The following is a 25,160-nucleotide window of genomic DNA, read 5'->3' as shown; positions in this document are numbered from 1 at the left end:
CGTAACGCTGGGGCTGATATGAGGTGCCACTGCACAAGCAGGAAGGATGGTTTTGTGGTGAGGAACCAAGAGCCAAGGATTCTGGTTGTATTTCTGACTGCCACAGACCTCTCATGGCTGCTATGGGGCAAATCACTTCCTAGCACCTCAAATTTCCTGAACTCTAAAATGGGAATGTGAATTCTTCTCCTAAAGGTCTCAACTCACACATGTGTAAGGTCCTTGCACAGAAGGTGATATTTGAGACAATGTCATTGCTCATGTTGAAGTTGCCTCGACAGACACATGTGGCACCCTTGGGCAAGGTGCTGTACTAGTACATAGGAAGAACGATTCCCTGCTTGCATTGAATGACCAAGTCAGACAAAGTAATGCAAATATTTTATATTTGGAGTCCTGAGGTCTAGAGAGGAATGAGTTGACTAGTAGAGAGGCTGCAGACTGGGATCTATGAAACCCAAGCTCGGTTTCCCTTCTGTGACAGAGGAACAGCAGCCCTCCCTTGTCTCGGGAGTTTTGAGAGTATAAATGGTGTAATGACTTGTAAAATGCTCAGATAGCTCAGTGAGGGAAACTGGGTAACTGTGTGTGTGTGTTCATGTGCTCATGTATTGACAAAAAGGGGAAAAAATTAAATTATTTGCCCCGGGTCATGCAGGAATATGGGTGCTAGAGCACACAGATATATGTATCCTGATTGCAACATCAAAGTTTCTTACCAGAAGACCATGCATCATCTCAAAAGTATTATCATTACATAAATGATAAGACGGATGGGCCAAACAAAGTGGCAGGGTGTAGAGATGCAGAAAAGAGACAGAAAGAGGCAACCCAGCGATCAGTGACAAACTCAGGGGAGCACCAAGAGATCACAAAGGACACCAGGAATGGCTACATCAGCATGATCCAGAATCCTCTTGGGAGATGCCAAGCCATGGGAAGTCGCTTGGTGGTAAGATAGCAGATGTTCTATCACAAGCACGATGGAGGGGAAAAAAGTAATTATATGCAAAGATGGCACCCCAGCGTTTGCAAATGCGGGCTTTTTTTTAAAAAACAGTGGATCTGAAATATTTTGGCATGAGATCCTGTAATCAGTTTCCTCCCTGCACACAGTTTATGAGCTAGTTCCTTTGCTGCTTGTGAGCTGCAGTTAATGGGCAGGCTGTTGCAGTGGGGCTAGGCGAGATGTGCTACTGCACATACACAGGAATAAGAGACAGCAAAAAAGCACAGAGCAAACTGAAAAGCATCTGACTGATGCAAAATATGTAAATGGAAGAGGCAAACAAGTAACAGGCAAGAAAAATCAGAGACTGCAAATGAGTAAGCTCTAGCAGCTACACAGAAAAGAGGTGTGGAAATACTAACTGCAATCAGCATTAAATAGTAACAGCATTTTGGAAGTGCGGCTGAGGTACTGCGCTGGTTCTGGGCAAGCAAAAGGCCTGTGGCAGGAGAGAGATGCCATTCACAGGACTGCTGCTGCAGGACATGGAGGAGAAAGTTACAGTCTTTTCCTAGACTGGCTGGTCAGCCTGTCAGATGAATCATTTCGTACTGCCCCGAAGTGAATGGCACTGGCGTTTGGCCACCAATTCAGTCACAGCCTTGAACTCTGCTTTCTCTTCCACTTCAGGTGAAACAGATTTATTCTCAACTTGCCACAGATTTGCAATTCAGTATTTATTTGTAGGATGCCTGGTTCCTTGGGCAGCAATGCTGGGAGCTCCTAAGGTTTGTTTTGGATCACACGTTGACTGCAAAGGAAGGGTTGGTTGCATCAGGTTCCTTCTGGTCACATTTGCTATGTGGTATACACAAGAAGTGTCTGTTAGGAGTCAATGAAAATACCACTGAGGTTTCATTAACATAGCTAATAGCTGTGTTAATAAATGCCATATAACAAAATAAGTAGGAATATTTTCAGCCAGGTCTGAAGCTATGTGAAAAATGCATTTGATTAATGAAATCCATTTCTGACTGAATGGGACTTTTATAATCAACTGACAATCCATCTGTGTCCTGTTCTTGCTGGGTAAGTATTTGCAGTTCAGCTTTTTAGGATATATTTCAGAAGATCAACTATCTGGTTGGCTTCTTTCATATATTGGTTAGCAGGAGATGCTGGATGATATTTGCTAGTCTTTCGTCCCCTTTGGAGATCAGAACAATAAATTGAAGCCACCCAGTAGATAACACAACAGGTACACATAGAGGAGGCTCATCAACCCGTGTTAGTAAATCATTCCAGTGTCAGAAGAAATGCACACTACACCAGCAGAAGTAGGTGGGCTCCCCATTTCCTGCCATTATGAAGAAATGGTCTTTTCCAAACAGACCTGCAGCAGTCCTGATGCTGAATGACAGCTTGGGCAGCGGCCTGGCTCCCCCTGGTAATGAGCACGCAGCAGGCCATAGAGCGGACCATGCTATCCATGCAGCTACTGCCCTCATAGTGCATTTGTTGCTGCCATTTAAGTCTGAACTTCTTGCTGGAAACATAGAAAACTCTGAAGCAATTCCATGATGGTAGTAGCAGCATTGGGTCCCTCAGGTTTCTCAGTGATGCCCAGTGCAATTCCCCTACCAGTGACAAGTGGGTTAACTAGAGGGACACACTAATCATCTCTGCTTCAGTGTTTTGTGGACCTTTCTAACAAAAGAGCCTAAAAATACACTTAGCTTCATTCACACCTTTGTTAATATGGGTTGCCATCCTCGATTTTTCTGTTTTCAAAACATCAAATGCATAAATGTGTCCCAAAACCTAACTTTCACCAATACAGGCTGACTCTGCTTCCCTGACCTGTACCTTTTAAATGAGCAGGCTAGTTATCCTGTAGTAACATATTCCTGTCCTGAGAGCTATGACTCCATCCACTGACCTTGAAGACAAAAGAAAGTTCTCTTTAGCATCGAACTATACCTGCTAGACTTGCCAAGGCAGGAGAGGGATGTGACTAAAAGCAAATGAATGGGAAGTCTTGGATTTAGAAAAAAACAGCTTGTTAATCAAATCTAACAGAGAGAAACTATTAAAATCAGCTTTAAGTGCCTCTTACCAGCTTCCAGTTTGGATGGTATCAATACATATTTTGGATCCTCCAGTTTATATTACATAGCAAAAACACATCTGGGAGAGTGCATACACTTATCTCCCAGCAGCATCCAAAGTTAAGTTACCCAGTTCATTTTAGACTAGTCAAAAATTAATGCAATGATCTCTTTTCAAAAGGTTAATTTGAATTGCATAATCTGTCCACAAGTATAAGAATCATCCAAATTGTAGTGTCCTTCAGGCACCGGATGGTGAGTGCAGGAGTTTATTCAGTGGTCATGTTAAATTTCCATGTGTTAGCCAGATGCTTTCATTGGAGCCCCGGTGAATCAGTGTGGCTGTGATCTGCTAATTGTTTTGACACCATGGGAGTTGAAAAGCACTGGTGAACACTTGGCTCGACTGAAATGTATGTTTTACTTAAATGACCCCAGGGATGATCAGAGTCAATTTTCCTGCTTATGTCTGCTGCCCTGCCGCTTGAGGTGGTTCTGGTCAGTGCTATAGAAAACAAGCTAGTATTTAGTTAGTTCTTTCTGTATAGCACACAAAGAATAGGAGTATCTATTCAAAGCCAGAGGCTCCAATTCAAGGAGCCACTTAAACATATGCCCTAATCAGGACAGCACTTGAGTGTATATATGCTTATCTGTAAGCATGTGCTTGATTTCCACTAGTCTGTATGAGGTTTACACCCAGGTTTAAGAGTCAGCACATACTGAAGTGCTTTTCCAAGACGTTTTCCAGAACCAGGACCTAAGTGAGAAAAATGAGTATGCCACATCTGACCACATTGGAATAGATTGCTGCTGCTTTTGCAACTGCAAGGAAGTCCGGGCAAACTTAGTTCCCCTTAGGTCAGATAAATTATTTTCCATTTACTCACTTGCTCTCTCTCCTCTCTCTCTCTCTCTCTCTCTCTCTCTCCTCTCTTCCAAGGAAGCAGAGGATTTTTGCTTTTCAAGACAACTTCAGTTCTCTGCTCATTTGGGTGCGGGTTGAAGGAAAGAAGAATGTTGGCTCTTGGAAAGAATTTGTTTCAGACTCATCCATTAAAATCATCGTGTTGGTTCTTCCACAGTTGACTTGTAATGACTCCCAGGAGTTTCTCTCCCAGAAGTGAGGTCAAACATATTGACTTTTCTTTCTTTCCTCACAGCTTTTCAACACTGGACAAATGATTGCTTTGATAATTAAACATTCACAAATGCAAGGCACAGTGATTGTAAGAAAGGACTCTGTCTCTAGGAGCAAGTACCACAGCTTAGTGAATTCTGCTCTCAGACTGTTTGGGAATAAGTATTCTTCACGAGCAGAAAAAAGTTTCTAATTAGGGATATTTTCAGTTTAAAGATGAAAAGGATGAATTAATAAAATTATCCGTACTAATATGCTGCCTTGTTTTGACTTTTGCTGGGCTACTTGTTGCAGTAGTTGGAATCATGATATTTCTTACACTAACTAATGATGGCATGGTGGAATTAGCACATGCAAAGATCTTCCACAAGATCAAGGGAATGAAATGCCTGGGATTCAAATCATGGATGGGGTGAATTAACGTCAGATAGAGGTACTACAATAAAGACCAGGAAAACAAGAATTTAAAAGGGATATGGATTTTTACATTAGCAACATATATGTCAACAATTTACAGAAGTGCTTAGGAACATCGTCTTTTCTAAAGAAGCTGCAGCTCTGAAACATCCGGATGCAGCCCTTCCAGGCAGGATCTAGACAAAATGCTTACATTTTCTTAGGACTCAGGGCTGTTTTGTGCTAAAGATGAAGTGCAAGAAGTCGTCTTTCTGCTCTCGCCTCTGTTAGTCCTCCTTGGCAGAGCAGGATTGGAGTCAGCCCAGCACGGGCAAGCACTCAGGTACCATGGGTTCAGATTGAGAGCCTACAGAGACCAGCCGTACTAGGAAACCAGTCCTCCCACTCTGCTCTCTAAGTTCAGTGCAGCTCTTTTCGATCTTGTTGCCATTTTGCAGGCTTTGGGAGTTTTCCAGATCTGTGCAGCAAATTTGAAACTCCTGACCACAGCCTGGATCTTTCCTGTCTCCTTGCAGCCTCTCTGAAGCTGCCTGAAGCCCTCAATGTCCCTGGGAGGGGTTAGCTGACCCCAGTTTCAAGTGTGGGGTATCCTGCTTTTCAGTTGTGGGGATATATAAATGCCTTCCTACCTTTGCCAAGCAGTTCAGCAGCTGCAGGCAGGACTCACCGCAACGCATTAAGCATTAGTAGCGTGGCCACCTCGGAAATGCTCTCCTGTTTGCTACACAGCCTTGCTCCCCAAGTCCAGCCACGTCAGCTCAATGCTGCCATGAATCCCAGCCCAGGCTCCTCAGCTTCTCTCTCTCCTAACCCACAGCCCTTTAGCACAACACCTCACTATGTCCCTTCACTGGGAGGGGGCTAACTCTCACCCCTTCTTTCATGATAGCTGCCCTTCAGCTGCCCTTAACCAAATCAGTGTGTCAGAGTCCCACAAGCCAGGAAATCCTCTCTTCCCTCTCCAGGAGGGCTACCTCCTCCTGCAGAGACTCTGCCTTTTATAACCCCATCCATCACATTAATTAGGCCTCCCAAGTGAGGATTACCTGACCGATATGATTCGTTTCAACGTCTCCCTTCTGGTAGTGGTGGAAACTCTACTCAGCCACAATTACCCCAAAGCATTTACAGCTGCTCTCCTCAGATGGCTGAAAGTTGAAGCTAAACAAATGTAGACTAAAAACAAGATGCAATTTTTTTGTAGTAATGACCATAATTAACCATTGGAAGGATTTGGTAAAGTTACAGTAGATTTTTCCGTTGCTGGAAATTTTGAGGTCAGGATGGGATGCTTTTCCACACTGTGGTTCTAATGGGAATGAGTTCAGGGAAGTCCTACAGCTTAGGAATATGAGACTAGATGATCCTAATGATCCATTAATGTTTATGAGACCACATCAATACTGAACCTGAGGAGGATGTACCTAAGTCATCCCAGGTTTGAATCCAGAAGACAGGCTCTGGCATTGGGAGATTTAGCTGCAAGAGGCTTGCAGGAGGGATGTAGCAGAAGGACATTTCTTGTTCGGCCCTTGGACCTGCACAATTCATTGAAGGTAATTTTCTGGGCCCCTGGGCCCAGATGGGTTCCTGGACATCTCACATGTAAGCAGCAGTGATGCTAATTAGAGTTTTTAAATATGTTAAGCCTGACTTCAGCTCTGTCTCTTCAGAACATTAAAGAGGCAAAGCATTTTCTTGCTGACTTCAGACAGACCTACATTCATCTTGCTCTCCCTCAAATGTACACAAAGTATTTGGGGCTTTTAGTGCCTAATTTCATCAGGAACTAGTGAAAACTTGATGTTGCTGCCTGAGACCAGGAAGAATTGAAACATACAGTTGCTGGAGATGATGACTCAGTGACCAGTTTACCAGTAGTTTCAATAAATATGTGTTTACAGGAACCCCTTTCAACCCTACTGGCTGCTGTGGGTTTTCTTGGCATGATGGAAGGTGACACTAAATGAAAGAGTCTCAGTTGCACAGGAAGAGATCCAGGATCTCTCCTGATGCAGGGACAGATTGAAAGAAAGTACCCACATTGTCCAAGCAGGACGTCCAGTTGCTCCTTTACGAGGAGAGCAAACTGCTATAAATGAATGAGGACACCTCGTTCTGAGTGAATCACACCTCTGTTTTTATGTTGCTGCCTCTGTGCTCCAGCCCCATGGAAACATTTTTCCTTAAAGACCTCTTGACATTGTCACTAGCTTTGCAGATTGCTCATGTTTTGTACACAGGAAAACTCACTTTTGGAAGAGCATTTAGGTGAAAGAAGATAGACTTTTTTACACCGAGGAATAACTTCTCATAAATCTGCCAGAGCACGTTCATTTGTCTTGCAAGCTTGCCTCGAGCCCCCAGTATCTCTGCTCATCAAGGTCACATCTGTTTAAACGTGCACAGGGAGGCTGAGCCAGCCACTGGGGAAACATTGATTTGTGATCCTGTATTGCAATGGCCTGAGCAATTAATATGATCAAAACATCCCATTCCGTGTCATTATTATAGACCTCATGATATTTATTTTCATTACCTAGGACTTAAAGATGAAAGGGGCAGCAGTGGCTCTAGGGTAGAGCTGTAGGTGGGAGAACCCTAACTTGTCTTAGCTACCTCCATGCCCAGAAATGAAGAACAGTTCTAATAGTCCCTGTCAGTGGCTGATGAATATTTCGGTAAAGTCTTGAGGTCACTGTTGTTAGTTTCCAGCTGAAATGTGGATGATGCAGGTCAGGACTTCAGAACAGCTGCTCTTGTCTGGATCAAGGAGACAGAAACACAACACCATGAAACCTGAATATGGCTGGGATCCTGGTCAGCTTCTCTCTGACTTTATTTTCCCATTATTTTCTAACTGGAGGAAGTGCTAGCCCAGTGAAAGAGCTGGCTTTGAAAAGATGAACAGTCTTCTCGGCCCCTCCGCTCTCACGCAGGATTGGGAAGAAAGGCATTCTCTTGGATACCTCCACAGATCAATGTTTATCCTTTCCAGTCGTGGCCACTGAAACATGCTCTTGACAAAGTAGCTATAATAAACTTAGACCTCTCCATATTCCTTTTCCAAGTATGATCTTGATGATGGTTCAACTATAATTTAGCATGTGAATGATCCAGCAGCTCCATTCATCCTAAACTCTTGTCTGGCCAGCTCTTTCTCAAAGCTAAGCAATACGAGTGAAATATGGAAGCAGACGGAGAGGAAGTGTAGTTAGCATTCATTCATTGCTTATGTTGTACAGGCAGTCAGAACTAATGAAATTTTGTGACAGACGGGCAGCGATCAGCTTCTTAGTGTTATTTATCTTTCTCACTTCTGGCTCTACATCCCAGGTAATTCTTCATTTGTCTTTAAAAATGCCAAGATGACTAAGTGCAGGACCCACCTACCCAGAAAACTAGCAAATTGTGTCAATGCATAAGGATAATTAATAATCACCTGGCTCGAGTGATGAGTGACTGCCAGGCAAAATATTCTCTCTCTCTCTCTCATTGATTTCTCCCCGCCCTGCTTCCTCTCCCCCACTGAGCTTCCAAAAACTTCAAGAGCATCCATTATTGGGGCTTTTCCCCCTCCCCCTTCTGCCATCTCTCTTCAAACTACAACAGATGTTTGCAAAGACATTCCTCAGACTGAAGGCACTCATGGATGGTGCTGTGGGCACAGGCTGCCTCACATGGCCCCGGATTCGCATCATTTATCCTGAAAGGTGCCAGCTAGGCTTGACAGATTCATTTGTAATAGCTTTGTAGTAGATGATGCAAATTGATACAAAACATATGAGTGAAGCTAGCTTCATTCGCCACCTGTTAATGGCAGGAGCCAGGGGGGAAGGAAACGTATTTTGTGCCTTCACAGCAACTACCTTATCTTGTGAAACAGTGAAGGTCGGCCATGCCTGGGTTGCATAGGATGAAAGCAGTGGAAGGAGAAGTAGTCACCTAAAAAAAACAAACACTTTCACTTCCAAATAGAAGAAGGCACCTTCTTATTACAGCTGTACAATGTGTAGAAGAATTTGCTTTGCTCCAAGAGTGACATTTAGAGGTGAGATCTTCCAGTACATTCATCAGTCAGTCAGTCAGTGTATCAAGCTAATGCTGATTGTCTGAAAAATCATTCCTTGAAATATCGTCTTTAGGTTTCAGAGTTAAAATGAGACTGAAATGAATGAGGCATTTAACATTCCTTTAAATTATGGTTCCAGGCTATCTGCAGACTTAGATGAACAATTCTGCTTTCTGTGTATTTGGTTCATATTTAGCCAGAAATGCTAGGAATTCTTAATGTTATTCTGAACTGGGAATTTCAGCCACTGATTTTGGTCAGTGATATTTAACCATGAATACAGAAGAAAGTTATGACAAGAAAGCAGAACTGTACTTCTAAAGTTCTCTGAGATCTGTAGTTTCTATATATGTTTGCGATTGCTGGGTTTTTTTTATAAAAAGGATTATGATGCTGTGAACATTCACATGGGTGAAAGAAAAGAACCCAAACAGCTGCCTCCACTTAACTACCAGACTTTTCAGAGGCTGTAGGGAAGGGGAGGAATCTGGGACTTTATAAACCAAAAACAGCCTGTTTCGAGGTAGCTATGAAAGAAAGAAAGAGAAAAAAAACTACTGAAGAAAGAGGCTAAATCTACCTCAAAAAGATCATACAAAGAAAGGAAAATTTATGAGGAAATGTGCTAAGAATAATGGGATATTGATAAAAGAAGTCTGCTTGCGCCTTTCGTGAGGTGATGATGGAAAAATCTGTCTCTATGCTCATAACATACCAGGCAAATGAGAGATAATAGAATAAAATTTTAAGTGAGAGGGAAAGATCTAGGTCTTCACATCTTGTATCCCCTGAATCCAGATTTTCTGTGAATCAGCCAAACCAGTTGTACAAGGAATGCTGTAGGAACACCTCATTATAGCACAGGGCTATATGTTCCCCATTCAAATGTTCTTCTATCTTTGTTTAAAACCTGCTGTGTCTGCTGGCTTTTTTTCATTTTTCCTGTGGTTTTCAGATCAGCCTGACTTACTGGGCAATAACCTGGCGACAGGATACAAATCAAGAATCTGGCTCTAGCGAGCCTTATCTTCAAGGGGCATTTTCAATTAACTTTAACTTAGAAACTAAGTAACAGACTTAATTGTGAATCTCAGCTCAGTTTGAACTCTACTCACAGGGGACGTGCTGTGGGTTGAGTAAGATGTGCTGTGTTCTCCATGAATAGCGAAATGGTTGAATCCCCTAAATGAAAAACTAACTGGTCTATGGAGTCATGACAGCATCTCTATTATTGTTTAACTGAGCTTTCTTCTGTGACCTTTAGCTCTTTAGCTACCATTGCACTTCCTTTCCTCTTTCTCACTTTTGTTCTGCCAAAGAGGTGGGACCTCTCGGAGCCCCTGGTTGCCTCCCCTCGGTGGCCCAGAAAGGTCATGGCGCAGTGACCAAGGCTGCACCTTTTGCAAAGGCTGAGGCGCTGCCTTATCGTTTCTCCCACCCCGTTATGGCCTGCCAAGCATTAGGCCGTGGCAGAAAGTCGACAGCCCTGAAGTTACTCTGCCCGAGCAGCCCCTTTGTTTGAATTTTTGCTTCTTTGGAATTGCAGTGAAAGGCGTTCAGTGACTGACAGCCTGGCCTCTATGGAGGGAGGGCTAGAGAAGTGCAAATCCCCAGAGAAAGGACGGTTTTATCCCTTCCCCTCCTTAGCTCTGTGGATGATGGATGGACCTCACAGCTGCAGTCCCACAATTTTTTGGTTCTTCTAGGAACAAGCTGCTTTTTCTAAGCAGGTCTTGTTGCAGGGTGAATCATGCCGTGAATTCATGCCAGGGAGAAGCACGTACCCTGTTACTGGGTGATCTGGAGGAGCCTCAGTCAGCTGAGCAGTTTGTGGTGCAGCTGCATCAGAGGGAGGATAATTTCTTGTTGAAACCCAAACATCATCATTTGTTTACTCAGTTGTCAATGTGCTCCTAGGGTTTGGGCAAGTGTCATCTCTAAGTAAGCCTCGATGCAATTTCATTGCTGGCAGCCTGAGGAATTCACGGCTGGTGAAATGGATGAAGTCTTTTTCCCTCATGGCTGCAAGGGGTTGCTCTGATCGCTTCTGTGCTAAGGCAGCACCCTCAGGAAGGGGGAAATGTCAAGATCCTCTTAGCAGGTTAAAGATGACAGGAGCTCCCCACAGAGCTTTCCTGCCTCGAGGCCTCACTGCTTTTTCCCTCCACTCAGTAAAAGGGAGAACGGAAAATCTGGGAAATCTTTTGACAATGGGAGACTTCTCCCTTTTTCTTCCAGCAGACAGAATGACGTAATCAGAGCTCACTTCTTCCATCTGTGCTGGGACTGGATTGCTGCCTCCTACACCAGTTTATAGGGGAAGAAACGGTAGCACTAGGACATTTCCCAGCTCCCAGGAACACTGCAAAGAAGAAATCTGCACTAAGAGTAGCAGAAATCAGACTTGTACTTCTCCATCGCCCGAATGCTTTGTGGGCCAACATGGGCAACTTGCGGGACTGACATAGAGGGCTTTCCAATGGGCTCAGACAGAGCTCTGGGTGTCTCACAGCTGCCCCAGACCTGGCCAGGTGTTATCCTTTCAGACAGGAATGACGAAATCTCTGAGAAAACTGGTACTGGCTCTCACTCGAGGGTCTAATTTAATGAACAGCCTCCAATTGACTATAATGGGTCTGGACTCCATCAAAATCAAGAAATCAGAGTCTGGATCTAATAAGAATATCTTCAGTGCATTTTACTTCAAAGTCTCTGTTTCATGGAGAGACAACTGGATGCAGAAAGCAAGTTCGCCATATATTTAAAAGTAGATCGACTCACTGTTTCCAGTGCTAACATTCAACCAACTCCCTTAATCCCTGTGGAGTCCGAGTCCCAGCATGCACCGCTGCCTCCGCGTTAATTGGCAGGTCCATGCTCATCCCTAAAATCACCGGTCCTAATAAGGAAATTGGCCAAGAGACCAGACGCCCAGTCTGCCTCTAGCAATCCCCTGCCCTTCGCAGCACCCGCGGGGAACTCAGCACCCCATTTTAGCCTAAAGCCTGTTCTCATACCACTGCCGCTTATTGCGGAGATTTAATCCCCAGAGGCCGCGAGGATGGCTGAGACACCCGGCACTTGGCACGCTGGATTAAAACTGTCCCTCCGGGAGGAAGGACTTTTGTGACTAGTCTTAATTGGCCTTGTGGACTAAACAGCAGTTCCTGGCTGCCTGCATTTACAAGGTTTAATTTTCTAATTGAAATTTCATGGAAAAGCTGCACCTTTCTGATTAGTCGCCCCAGCATGAACGCTCTCTCATAACATAGACATCTGCCCTCCGGACTAACCTTTCTAGAAGCTGCATCAACAAAGTAATGCTAATAAAAATATCCATCTGTGCTTAAAGATAAACAAAGCATTAATACACCAAACTGAGGCTTAGATTATATTAGAGTCAGCTTTAATGATATTACACATCTGTTAGGATATATTTCCCACCCGGGCCATCTCTCTCTTGCTTTTTAAATATCTTCATACGAAAAAATGTGAGAGCGTTTCCCTCTGAGAACTTAGTATGCGTCACAGTTGCAACCGGCCCTGCTCTGAAAGGCCCTTTTCCCTGGGACACCCTGCTGGGAGAGGGCCCAGGGATTAAGGTCTGTAACCTAAACATTATTGTACTTAAAAGTAAATGTTCCCCAACTCTCTCTACTTGGGTTTCAGAGCCTCTTCAAAGGCTGTTTTCTTCCCTTCCTTGGCAGCAGGGGAAAAAATATTTCAGACCCCAGAAACCAGACACTTCTCAGAGCGTCTGCAAAAGTGTGTGGTGTTTGCGTGTGTGCATGTCCATGTATATCCATGAAAGAAATCGCGCTCTAATCTTCTGTGGAACTGCCAAAGCGGTGGTTTTCAGCAACGCTTTTCAGCCTAGAGACAGTGACTCCAGGGTTTTGTTACTGTGAGCTGAATGGCATGAGAATCCCCATGCATAGCAATGGGGAGATGGGTGGGGGGACACACACCGGATTTGAACTCTGTTTTTCTAATAGATCCCCCACCCCCACAAAGGAAGAAAACTAATTTAATATATAGGCAATCTTATCTGAAGAGAACCTATGAGTCTGTTTCTTCAAGCAGTTCTTCTAAAGGGTGGTCTTATCCTGTTATCCACGCAAAGCAAAGCTGTCTGGAAATTAAAGCCTGGAATTCACAGGATCTGGATGTAATTCTACCTTTGACCCAGGACAAATCATCTCCCTTTTCTGTGCCTCCTGTCCACACATCTGTAAAATGGGAATAACAGTTGTTGCCTGTCTTCCAACCTAAAGGAAAGCTTAATGGCAGAATAATGAATATAATCATACTGTCCAGCATTCGAAACTATGGCTGAAAAAGCAAAGTGGAAGTATCTCTATCCTCATTGCTGGTCCTTTGGAGAAGCTGCTTATTCAGCTTCTAGCACAATATGAGCTCGGGAACCGCGTGCTAATAACACACAAGTATTAAATAGTACCAAATAACAAGCCAGCACACCCCGAACTGTAACAGGTTCCTCTGGGCCTGCCACGTGCAGATGACTGCACATACCCCAGAATTACCACAGACATTTGCTTCGTAGAAGGGACAATCTGGACAGACAGCTGCACCAAAGGTGCTCAGCTGATGCTCCTGAAGTTTGCCTGTTCCTCTGGAGCCCTCTACTCATCAGGATGCTTGGCAGATTTCTCCTGTGAGGTCTTTCCCCTTCCCTCCCACTGGACGATGAATAACCCAGCCCATGCTGACGGCTCGCTGTCCCTTCACATTCTGATAAGCAGGTCATTGAAGATAAGCCAGAGGTAGTCTGACCAATTTGCTTGGAATGCACCAGAAAAGTTCATTATAGTGAGAAATTCGTCGTTCCATAAATGGCGCAACACAGTTCACCTAGCTGCGGATCAGACAAAACTGCTTCTCCTTCTGCTTGCCCCACACCTCATTCACCAGTCACACAACAAATGCATCTTGAAATGAATAACAGTGCTACTCTAGATGGAAATTTTTTTTTTCAACAAGGAGTTACTAAATCTGACACTTCTGTGATATATCACAAAGATCTGACTCCTAGGGGTGAAATATTAGTAACAAAAAGCATGCTTAGAGCTCATTTGCTTCCACTGGATGTATTTATTTGTATTACAGAAGCACCTAGAGACGCCTGCCAAGCTCTGGGTCCCACTGTGCTACAGGTTGTATAAACACATAAACCCAGTATATGATTCCACAAAAAGCCAAAAACTTAAACACTCTGGCTCAGAGGTAACAAAATATTTAGGCTCCTGTATTTTCACTGCTCTCCACTATCTATATGGGTCATAATAACAGAGCAAGTGCTCACCTTAGATGTCTTAAAACCCATCGCCAAACAAACTGTAGAATAGGCAAAAGAGGCACAGAAAAGAGAAGTAACCTACAATGAGTAACGGTTTGGTCAATGGCACGGCTAGGTCGAGATGGTGAAAACGAGATCCATGGTACCAAACATTTTAGACCAACAGACCACTGTTAATGCTTCAGATTTTTCATGGATGAACATTCCCTTTGCCAGATTTTTAACTAGTATTTTACCAACGTGGTTCCCCTCTAATGCAACGGTCGACTTGCCATGACCTTGGGAATCAGCACGGGAACTACCGAACCAAGCACAAATCTGTCTGAATTTGCCTTACATCTGTGGCAGGCATGTGCCACCTCTCTAAACCCCAAAAAGCTAGGAACCACAAGGTTCACTTTGGAGATACCCCAGTATCTCATGCCCATTTTCCTGCCTTACCCGGCAACAAAGCAGCAGGTAGCTTGAGTTCAGTTTGGGGTGGTAAGATTTTAACATTATTTGCTATTGCTCTGTATTGGATAAGACGGTGCAGATGTTGAGATAGCTAAGGAATTCAATAGGTGCATAGAAAGATGCCTTAAGTATCCATGCGCTCTCCAGGAGGCAAGTGAAACTAGGCAGCAAAGTCTCCTATTTCTGTATCTTTCCAGTTTAATACAGTATGTGATGTTACTTTCCCATCTGGAAAAACACCATTCACGTATTTCATTTTTAGTGTGAAATGGGGTGTAATGCCACTGTGACTCAAAGGTTTCCTTTCAGTCAAGTGCTTTGGAGGCGAGAAGGCATCTCACAGGAAACAGTAGATTGGAAAACCAGAGCCATCCTAGCTAAAAAAAATGAAAACCAGAACACCAGTTTCCATGACAGAAAATCATATTCCTCTCCCAGAGCATTATTAGCAGAGGAAATAGAGATCCACTCTCAAAACGTGGCTCACAAATTTTTACGAGAATATTTACAAAATCACCAAAGTATCTGCAGTGATTTTCGACCAGCTGCTGATGGGAGAGGGCAAGCAGAGCCTTGAAAGGCATCGCGTCCTCCTGAGCCCAGACCCCAACCGCAACGGCACGTTGGCACCAAAATCCCTTGTGCCACCGCAGAAGCTCTGGCAGGACTGTACTCGTTGGCCCCTACGCGTGCCTCGGCAGAGAAAGAGTTAAGATAGAGCTGGAAGGGAAAACATAGTTTAAAACTAGCTTCTGCATCACAGCTTTGTAAGGCTCACCCTGCTAACCCTCGTATAGAAGAGCCGCTGTACCTGAACCTATGTCAGCCATAGGTCCTTCCGCGATGTAAAGAACCAGACTGCATTTCTGCAGCTCAGCCTTCCTCCCAATAGCTTGTTTAACGTGGGAGATTTTTAAAAGCTGGGTTTCTTCAAAGGATTAATTTGCCTTTTGATCCAGTGAACACTCTGACGAATGCTACTTTCCCTATCGCATTCAAACACACACCTTTTTAGAAGTTAATAAACCCATTTGCTGCCAAATAATTTTTTTTTCCAATTTTGCTCTATCAGGATGATAAGAGGTTTAATGTCTTGGTGGTTTTTCCTCCTTCTTTCAGTAGCTAAATCAGGTGTAGCTATTGCTGCAGGGAGTAGTGCTTTTTCCCTGTTACATAACCATTATTCCCATTTCTGCTACACCATCTTCTCACCAGCTCGTGCTGACTACAACAAACCACTACGTTAATACGTATGATCTGAGCACGCGGGGAGCACTCTCCCACTCCCTGAAATGCCACTAGGTCTTTGGACAAACACTTTGGCGCGTGATAACACTGCGCCGGGTGGGAGGAGGAAGATGCTTTCAGCAATGGTTGCCAGGCCACAACCCGAACCAAAAATTTCCAGAGCGTGAGCCCAGCTATAAGGATCAAAAAGCATGTCTGCACAGGAGAGAAGGGATTCACCCTCACCATATCTTCTCCGGAAGGTAGCCTGAGGGCCACTCAGGTACGCTCCCTTCTGAATTAAGCAATAGAAATGGGGAGCAAAGATCTGGAGGCAGAGTACAAATACCTAAGTTAAAAACTGGCCAAAGGGCATTTGACTTTCTACTTATATTTAAAAGTCTTGATTCTCACTTACGAGAAGAATCTGTTATACTATTTAGCACCATAAGCAAGACTCAATGGGGATTTATGCCCTGTAGGACATTTCACCTTGAATTTTATATCATATACAACTGTTAACATATCATATGCTCTGTTAACATCCCGGACCATTTCTGTCATACTGGTAATGGTAGAGGAGCAGCACCAAGTGGTGCCATTTGCAATGCTGGATTTCAGCCGCCAGGAAAGAAAACCATGAGGCTCACAGAAAACAGCTATGAAAATGCTGTGAGTGCTATGTACACTTGTACTACACCCTGCTGCCATGGTCCTGTACATCTGTATGAGGAGACTTGGGTCTGCAGAGCAGGGTGTGAACTATCTGTTTCGGGACAATATATATATATATTTTTACAGCTTTCCAAGGTAAGTGACAAATTTCAGAACAAATTTTAAATTCATATATTGATTTGAGGAAGCAGTTTCTTGCATATTTATGCTAGCAAAATGTGCAAGCATAAACAACATCTAACTCAAATAGTACAAGCTAACAGGGGCCTAAACCAAAGATCAACACAGTCAACAGAAATTTTTCCATTGATTTCACTGAGCTTTGCATCAGGCTCTAAGAGTAAAAAATGTGATTAATAAGATGAGTCCAAGGAAAAAAGATATGCTTGGAGGAAGGAAAAAGACTAGGACCAAGGGCTATAAAACTTGAGAGCCTTCTCACCACAAATGCTCAGTAACCTTAAACCATAGCCTGGCATCTGGATACAGCATCTTCCCCTACGAGCAAAATCTCAGCTTCCCAAGTCTATGATTCCCAGTTTCCGCCTTCCAATTTCATTCCAGCATGCACAGCCTTCTCATTTTTCATCCGATGCATGTGATGAATCCTGAAGCAGTAAGCTCTATTTGCATGGTTTGTTTCCAAATTCAGAGCTCTGAAACCATTTCAGTTGTCTGCAGAAAGATCACAGCCAGGCGCTTGGAGTAGCAAGGCAAAGTTGCATCGTAGTCAAGATCCGTTCTCTTCATTTGAATGCATCAGTGATTACACAAGGAGATTTTGACTGTAAAATATACACTCTTTTTTATCCTTTAACTAATTTTAATCTTTCTTTTTCACTGGTCACTTTGCTGTTCACAAAGCACTCTTTTTGCTGAGGGTTTCAGCAGGATGCATTAAAGAGAAGAGAGATAACAAGACCTAATAACCCTCTTTATCGCAAAATAAATAAAAAAAAAGAACAACCCTTCCATTTAGGTGTTGCAGATATAATTGAATGTTCCTCTGAAAACTCTTTGATCAATGTAACTTGTTAAACTTTTGCTTTTGTCTCAAATTTAGCTTCTGTTCTTTTCATGTTGGATAAAAAGCTCGGTTCCTCCACTCAGCTTTATCTTGAAATGATTAGCGGGGCATTCTTGTTGGTGATGGTTTCTCCCTGCCTTGTAAGGCTGGATAACAACAGCTAAGCTCTTCACTACCTGAGATGAAGGTTTGCACTGAAAAAGGGTGAGAAGCGGCATTCTGGCTGGCTGGTTTGTGCTATCGCTTCCACTTTCACCGTGGTAGTAGAATATTACCCGTGTATGTTATACAGACATACTTCATTGCGTATTGCACACACAAAAACGTAAAAGCTCGCATGCCTTCAGGTCTTGGCAGTTTTACCATGAGAGAAATATTTATCCTGGCAAAATCAAGTCTGACAATAAAGAGAACTGCTATAATACGAAATGAATATGTGCTTTGTTATATAGAATTAGAGGCATTACCAGGCTAAATAAGATCATAGTTTCATCTAGTCTAGCACCCTGTCTTTAACCATGGCTATATATTCCAAAGGAAGGGTAACAAACTCACAGCAGACAACTTATCCAGTGATTTATTTTAGCAGAATGGTAAACAAAAGCCCCATCAAGTTATCTTAAGAAATTTCAAGATTTGTTTTTAATTACTGAATTAAACAGCTCTCCAATTTGTCCTAGATAAACTCAAAAACAGAATAACAACAGAAATATGACTGAAAGGACAAATCCCCTGCTGTACTCCGGATTTCAAGCCCAGCCCTATCCACACACCATACAGAAAACTAGCATCTCCAGCAGTGTCACTGGAGACCCCGCATGCTACAGGGAACATTTTAGAAATAACCTGCTCACAGCTGAAATTCATCCCAACCCCAGTTAGTTGATTTACATTATATGGCACAAGGGATTATAACCATTATAGTTAATTAATTTAGTCTGTAAGGTCTCTAGAAACAGAGTCATCCCTTCACTATATATATACACTGCCACTTGCAGAATGAAGTCCCAAGCTCAGGGGCTTTGAGATGATGCTGCCAAGAATAAAGAAAAAAGAAATAACAGTGATGTTGACAGGGTAGGTATTCTCCTGAAGTGCATGTGAATATAAATGGACCTTTTTTCTGGATTCTAGTGAATATTCCTCATTTTTGATACGCTGTGGCTTAGAGCTCCACAGATTAATTACCCACTGGCTAAAAGTACATCAGACGAAATGTGGTGCTTTCTGGGTTCATGGGCTAGCCTCTTCTTTTTTTCTGCTAGCTTGCCCCTATTGATCTCCCTTTTAGCGACTACCACTGCCCAGACAGCGACAACTTTTTGAAGAATAGAAATTAGGTTTTGTTACCCTTTGGAGTAAAATCAAACCTTTCCAGTATGGCTGCAAAGGCAGACAGGTGGTAAAATATCCCCATTCAAATCAAACCTGAGGTTTTCAATTTGCAGAGGATGCGAAAGAGGCACTCATCCCCATCTCGGGTTATGGTGCAGGTTCAGCACCCAGGCCCTATGTGAGTTATAGCACAGCGTTTCTGCCCAGGAAGGGCCGGGTCCAACAAAGCAAGTGTACAGATCAGAGTTGTGCATGGCCCAGAGCCTCTCACTGGTTGTGACAATACTGGAGACCATCTTTCCAGAACTGTTCCTGACGAGGATTTTGTTGAAACCTAGCCATTTTGCTTCCATAAAACAGCTGAGCTTTAACGAATAGGTGTGTTAACAAAATTTCATTTAATACTCTCATTTGCTACTCGAGTGGACCATTACTCAGATCACCTAATAAAAATACAGCTTCCTTAGATGTCCCCACTGTCTCAGGACTTGGTATTCTGGCTTGAAACCTTAAAAACCTTTATGCTTTTCTTTTCAGGCCTCTGGATGTTTGCATGCAAATAAAGAGGCCTAACTGGTTATGGAGTTTTCAAAATCTGTGTAATAAACCACTTAGATTCAACTCAGTTATGAGGTCTCACTTTTTTTGTGTGTTTTCAAAAGGGGCAAATCAGCATGAATACTTAATAAATTAAACATTAACAAATTAATAATGAACAACTGGTTACAGGCATAATATATATAGTATATCGTCAGTCCAACTGATGGAAATTACACTGTTTGGAATAAATTTCTCTGGAGCTAGGCTTTGTGCTTCGTGCCAGCTTGTAGGGTTCTTACTCCAGTTTTACTCCTCGTTTATGCAGGCAGAGAGGGGTTTGGGGAGAAACTTGGCAAGGTCCAGAGAAGCTGGCCCAGTTCCACTGTTTCTGTGCTTGCTCAAAGCATCACAGAATTATTTTCAAATCAGAGAGTTTCAAAAGCTGGCTGCCAATATTCAAATTTACAAATAGGACTTTTGTTCAATGGTTCATGATTTACATGGGTTGGATCATGTTTTCTAACACAGCCCTGGTCACATGTGGTTCATCTGAAAACACAACCAGTAATTCGACTGTTTCCTTTCTGCATTTGTAATGATGCCAACACTGGCACCAAGTCTTCAATAGCTTTTCTTTCCAGAAATAATTGTAGGCTTCTGCATAGCCTCAGGAATAACTTTTACTAATACAAAAATTAGGATAGGGTATTCCTGTATCTGAAACTGGCTCGTGGATTTGGGCTTCAATTCACTTTTATGGCTTCAATTTAAAATAGGGGAAGTGATCTTTACCTCTTTAATATTTTGACATTCAGTTAGTAAATACCTGTAGAGTAAATAGAGATCTCCGAGGAGAACACGACATTGAAGTGTAAACTATTCCAAAAAGGATGTTTCTAACCAGTTCATGCTGGATCCCCATTGTCCCACCTCCTGTTCTACATATCACTAGTGAGGAATGATCATAGATGATTTCCAGCACAGACCTATTAAGATTATTGCTTTGGTCAACATAACATCTGGCTGCTCCAAGGATGTCATCTAGATATGGTGCAAAACCCATCGCTACCACTTGCAGAAGTAAAACAGTTTCCTTCTTAGCCTTCAGCCTCCAAGCTCACCCTGGCAGTAGTTCATCCTCTCTGTATTTTATATATTAATGGAAGCAGAGGGAACAGAGACAGCAAAACAGCCTTAAAAGACCTGCTGCTATCGCTAAGGAAGGACAAGTTGGAGTGATGGAGAGAGGCACCTAAAATTAGGACAAACAAAAGTATTGCTAACTTGCCTTGTGATTTCTAGGTACACTGTACTTGTCTTCACAGTGACATTCACTCACCAGGTCCCTAAGGACAAATGGCCAAATCTACCGGTGAGCCCAAGAGCTTGTCATGTTTTTTCCAATGTGGCTGGAAACACACAGGTTTGTCTCTGCACCCTGGAAAGCAGAAATGTGGCTGGTTTGTGGCACCCTCAGTGGCTTGCTCTTAAAGGGAGAATACAGTAAGGGAGAACAGTAAATACCACTAAGATATGGCCAGAAAAGCAGATGCCTTCAAAACAGCTGGCGGAGAAGTCCTCACGTGAAATCTTATTAGAACAATCTCCAAACTGTCTCTCAGCCCCAGCTCACATGCCTTGAAGAGGAATAACAGCCTGATGAAGCGTGAGGATGTTCAACTTTGAGGACTTCATCTCAGTATGCTCTGCTTTTAAAACAACCGCAAAAAATGCTCATCATTACAGAAGCATACAGAATAACTAAGGTAGTGTTAGGGAACAGAGACAGGGAGTGTGACTGATGTTGAGCCTAGGTATGGTTAGCTCACAAAACTAATACGTCATTTTTTGCTGAGGGGAATGGATTACCAGAATTTTGCTCCAAATATCCCAATCACAGCCCCTTTGCACCCGCTTCCTGGATCAAACTTATAGAGCAGAATGACTCTTCGCTGACCAAGCGTGGAGGAGCAGACCTGACAGGCACACAACACTGCTTCAGAAGGAAACTTAGAGGGGTATCTGCAAAGCAACTTTTCTGCAGAGGGAAGACCATCTCTGGAAATGCTACTCAGTTATTTCCTCCTAGCTGCACAAACATCATGCGAATTCAGAGAAAGGGATTTAAAAAAACAAAACAAATCATTCCAAACCGAGTTTCAGCAGTTGCTCTTTTGAATAAACAAGTGCCACATATATTAGCGGTCTTAATGACTCTGAAATCTCCACTTTACACACCTGCCACTGCCTTGATTTAGTATGTAACAAAATTCCAGATGTGACTTTCCAAACTGCAATGTCATTCCACAGAGCTATTTCTGTCTGGGTAGCTGCAGAAAACACAGCGCTCGCCAAGAGCAGCCCCTCTGCTGCTGCTGTTTGCAGGCACTAGGCAGCGTTAGGTGGCTGAGGTGGGGCACTGATTTAGATGGGCCAGCGCTATCCACCTCTGGCTTCATGCTGAACAGTGTTTTCCAAAAGTATATAAAGGAGGTAAAATTTCTGCTATTCTGGTCTGGGACTGCTGTGAAGGAGTGTGCAAGGCCCAACCCACTGATCAGTCAAGCTCCTTGGACTGGTTACTCCTTAGTATGATGCCTCCAGTACTGCTCGTGTCAGTGGAAAACTCCTGTTGACCAACTCCCAGAGCCAGACCCAGCTGAAAGCTGACAGCTGAAAGCAGGAGGGCGTCTGGAAGAGCAGCACTGCGATTCAGCTCTGTCAACCCATGGTGCTAGCTAACCAGTGGGGCCCGCATCATCGTCCTCGTTTTACAGTTGGAGCTGGGCAGACCAAGGCCCCCAGTCTGTGGGACCCTAGGCAGAGCCACTCTGCCTTTCTGATGAGCTCAGGAAAAATGCTCTGGTTTACAGCCCCCATAATGACTTTCTTCCACGGCTGTGCTGAAACTCCTCGTGGAGCATGTGCTCGGCTGAGGGGCTAACCAGAGCAGTGAGCCCTGGGGACCTGTCCAACACCGTTCAGGATTCATCGGCTGGACAGCTGTGAAAAGCTTTGGGAGGAAGGTACATTCATTTTTGCCCTGATTATATTTTTCTACTTCCCTGACCAGGGCTGGACATCAGCTGACCTGGGGACAGAACCATAGCAAATCCGATGAATGGAAATGCCCTGCTGTGTATTTCTACAGCTCCAGGAGAGCACATGGAGAAGGTGCATCAAACAAGTGATGAGTCCATGCCTTGAGAGCTGTCAATCAAAAGGCTCAAGCATCCCAGTGCAATACTGAGCAAGGAATATGGATTGCTTAAAATGCCCTATCTGTTTGTTCTTCCTAATAACAGTCTCGTTACCTATGCCAAGAGATATTGTTAGACACCAGCAGACTTGTAAGGCAACAAGTCACCGCACTCAAAGATCCAGGAAACAGCAGTCAGAAAACTTCAAAGAGGAAATGAAATGCAATAATTTTTGAAGTTAATTAATCATTAGGAGAGATCATCAAGAGACTCAGATAAACACTCCAGCACATGCAATATTTCGACCAAGATGATGCTAAAAAACCCAAACTCTAGTTCAACAAGTTGTTCAGCAAGAAGAAGGTACCCCTAGGTGAAAAACTCTGGGACATTTTATTCAGAATGTCAAAACAGATTATTAAAATAGTCTATCTAGCCTTACAGTCTGTCACATATTTCTGTTTTCCCTTTGTGAATTTAGCACTCATGAATAATGCTAACTTGAAGGCATTCCTAAGCTCTGTTTAGCCACTGAACTGGCATACACTGGACAAACAGTCCAGGCTCACTACAGCATCCCACCGAAATGCCTCTGCCTGGCTGACTACTCTTCAGAGCTGAGGCTGTTCCCCAGACAGTGCAGTTTTGAGGCTGGCAACATCTTTATATGCAGGAAGAAATATGATACTAAAAAATGAAAGGGATAGTCAGAGGCAAGAACTTTCAGACTCTGTTAAAGTTGATATGAATTACAAATGCTTACCTGTAAGATGGGTTATTTTATCCCATCCTGTGACACAAAAGAGAGCTGCAAGAGTAACAGATCTGTTTCAATGGCTGAAACTCCACCTCAGATCCTAGTCATTCACGCTACTCTCCTTGCCCAACTAAGTAGCTATGTTATGGCAGGACAGCAGTATATGTTATTCTTGGAGCTGACTATTATATCCACTCCTTTTATAGCTCTTATCAAGCAATGCATCACAGATAACCTGGTTCTCCAAAGCAAACTGTCCTGGCTATTGTTTTGAATGACAAACACTTGCAAAGTTATATTTACTTAAGACATCAGATTGGAACTATTTACATTGTCTGCTTATTGCTAAGCTAAGTGTCTGTTGTTCCATTTTGTTTTTAATAACAGAATTCACAAGTTGAGCAGTGATGCAAGGAATCAACTCAAGTAGGCTGAGCATAGCTTGCTAAACATGGGAGACATTCACATACGAAACCATAAGGCCAAGGTGGGATCTTCAGAGCTTAACCTCAGAGCTCTTTTTGTCTCTGCATTTAATTGACAGTCTTTCGTAGTCTTTGAGGGTACATACATGGAAGCAGTGTCTGCCGCAGACATGCCAGGCTGCCAGTGTAAACAAGCAGATTTATACACTGCAAAAGATTTGAAAGACCTTGAGCTGAGAGCTAATATAACCCCATGGCTCCTACATCTGCGAATCTCTGCAGTCATCACAGCACAACAATTCTTCTGGGTGAAGTGTGTTATTTTCCCTTGCCTTTATCTTGCCAGAGTCTAGGAGAAAGGGATCCTGTGCTGATGCCCCACCTGGAGCACTGACTGCAGTCCATCAACCAAGGAAACCAACAGAGCAGAACATTTCCTAGCTGAGATATGGTTTCAGACCCAAATTTGTTTCTGGTAAAGTAAAACAGGTTAGCTTTAACTACCACTAAGGACCATTTTCAGAAGCTAGAGTGTAATTTAAACCACTCTTAGTTGTCTGGTGCCCAAAAAGCTCTTAAAGTCATTTTTCAAACAGGGATTCAGGATCCTAAGGCAATACAGTTTTGCTGAAATTATTACCCACAATCTCTGTGTGTGAGTCTAAAACTTGAGCAGAGATGCTTGCTCACTCTCCTCTTCCTCTTTCAAACTAAAAGTTCAGAAACAGTAGTTTTTTCCCTTCCTCCTGACCCTCTTTGCATGGGCATTTGCAAAAGACTGCAGCACTGTATAGCTAATATCAGGTTTATCAGCTCCTGCCCTCTTACTACTATTCTGACCTTTCAGCAACTGAGTCCTGCCAGGCTTCATAGCAAAAGAGTATTGAGGAGTGCAATGAGATGACATTGTGGACATTTTGGGGTAAAGAAATTGTTCAACAGCTGAACAGCTGGGCGATGGAGGTTGGTATCACGGTACCGCCATCTGCCATTGCAGTAGGATATAGGAAGTCAAGAAGAAGCCAGAAATGCCCTCAGATCTTTTCCTCTTTCATCAAAGCCTATGAGGCACACTGGGTACCTACATCATGCTGTGTCTGATCAGAGGAAGAGCCATACAACTCTGCTGATTAAAGTTAGACTAGTCAGCAGAGACCATATCCTAGTAGAGTATTTCTGTGTAATGAGGTGGATGGACAACATGGTCCGAACTTGCCTTTAAGCTGATGGCTGTGATCTACATCTTTAAAAATCTTTAATTATACTCCCAGCCTAACTTATCACATTCCTTGTTGGCTTCAAAGTCTACAGGTTTGAGGCTAGCTGTAGGTAAAAGGGTTAAGGGGGTGATATATCATTCACAGTACCACTTAGGAGGAAAAGCAGCCAGAATTTCAGTGTTGCAGCTCTGCAAGAGGAGGAGGAGGAACGGGAATTACTTACTACCTACTTACAAGCTGCAACAGTAGTAAATGTTCACCTTCTGAATGCACGTTTATTCCTGTCTATTCTGA

The sequence above is a fragment of the Apteryx mantelli genome, chromosome 19 (assembly GCF_036417845.1).
Source record: "Apteryx mantelli isolate bAptMan1 chromosome 19, bAptMan1.hap1, whole genome shotgun sequence".
In the NCBI taxonomy this organism is placed as follows: Eukaryota; Metazoa; Chordata; class Aves; order Apterygiformes; family Apterygidae; genus Apteryx; species Apteryx mantelli.
The sequence above is the reverse complement of the archived record's forward strand: the minus strand, read 5'-3'. Positions refer to the sequence as shown.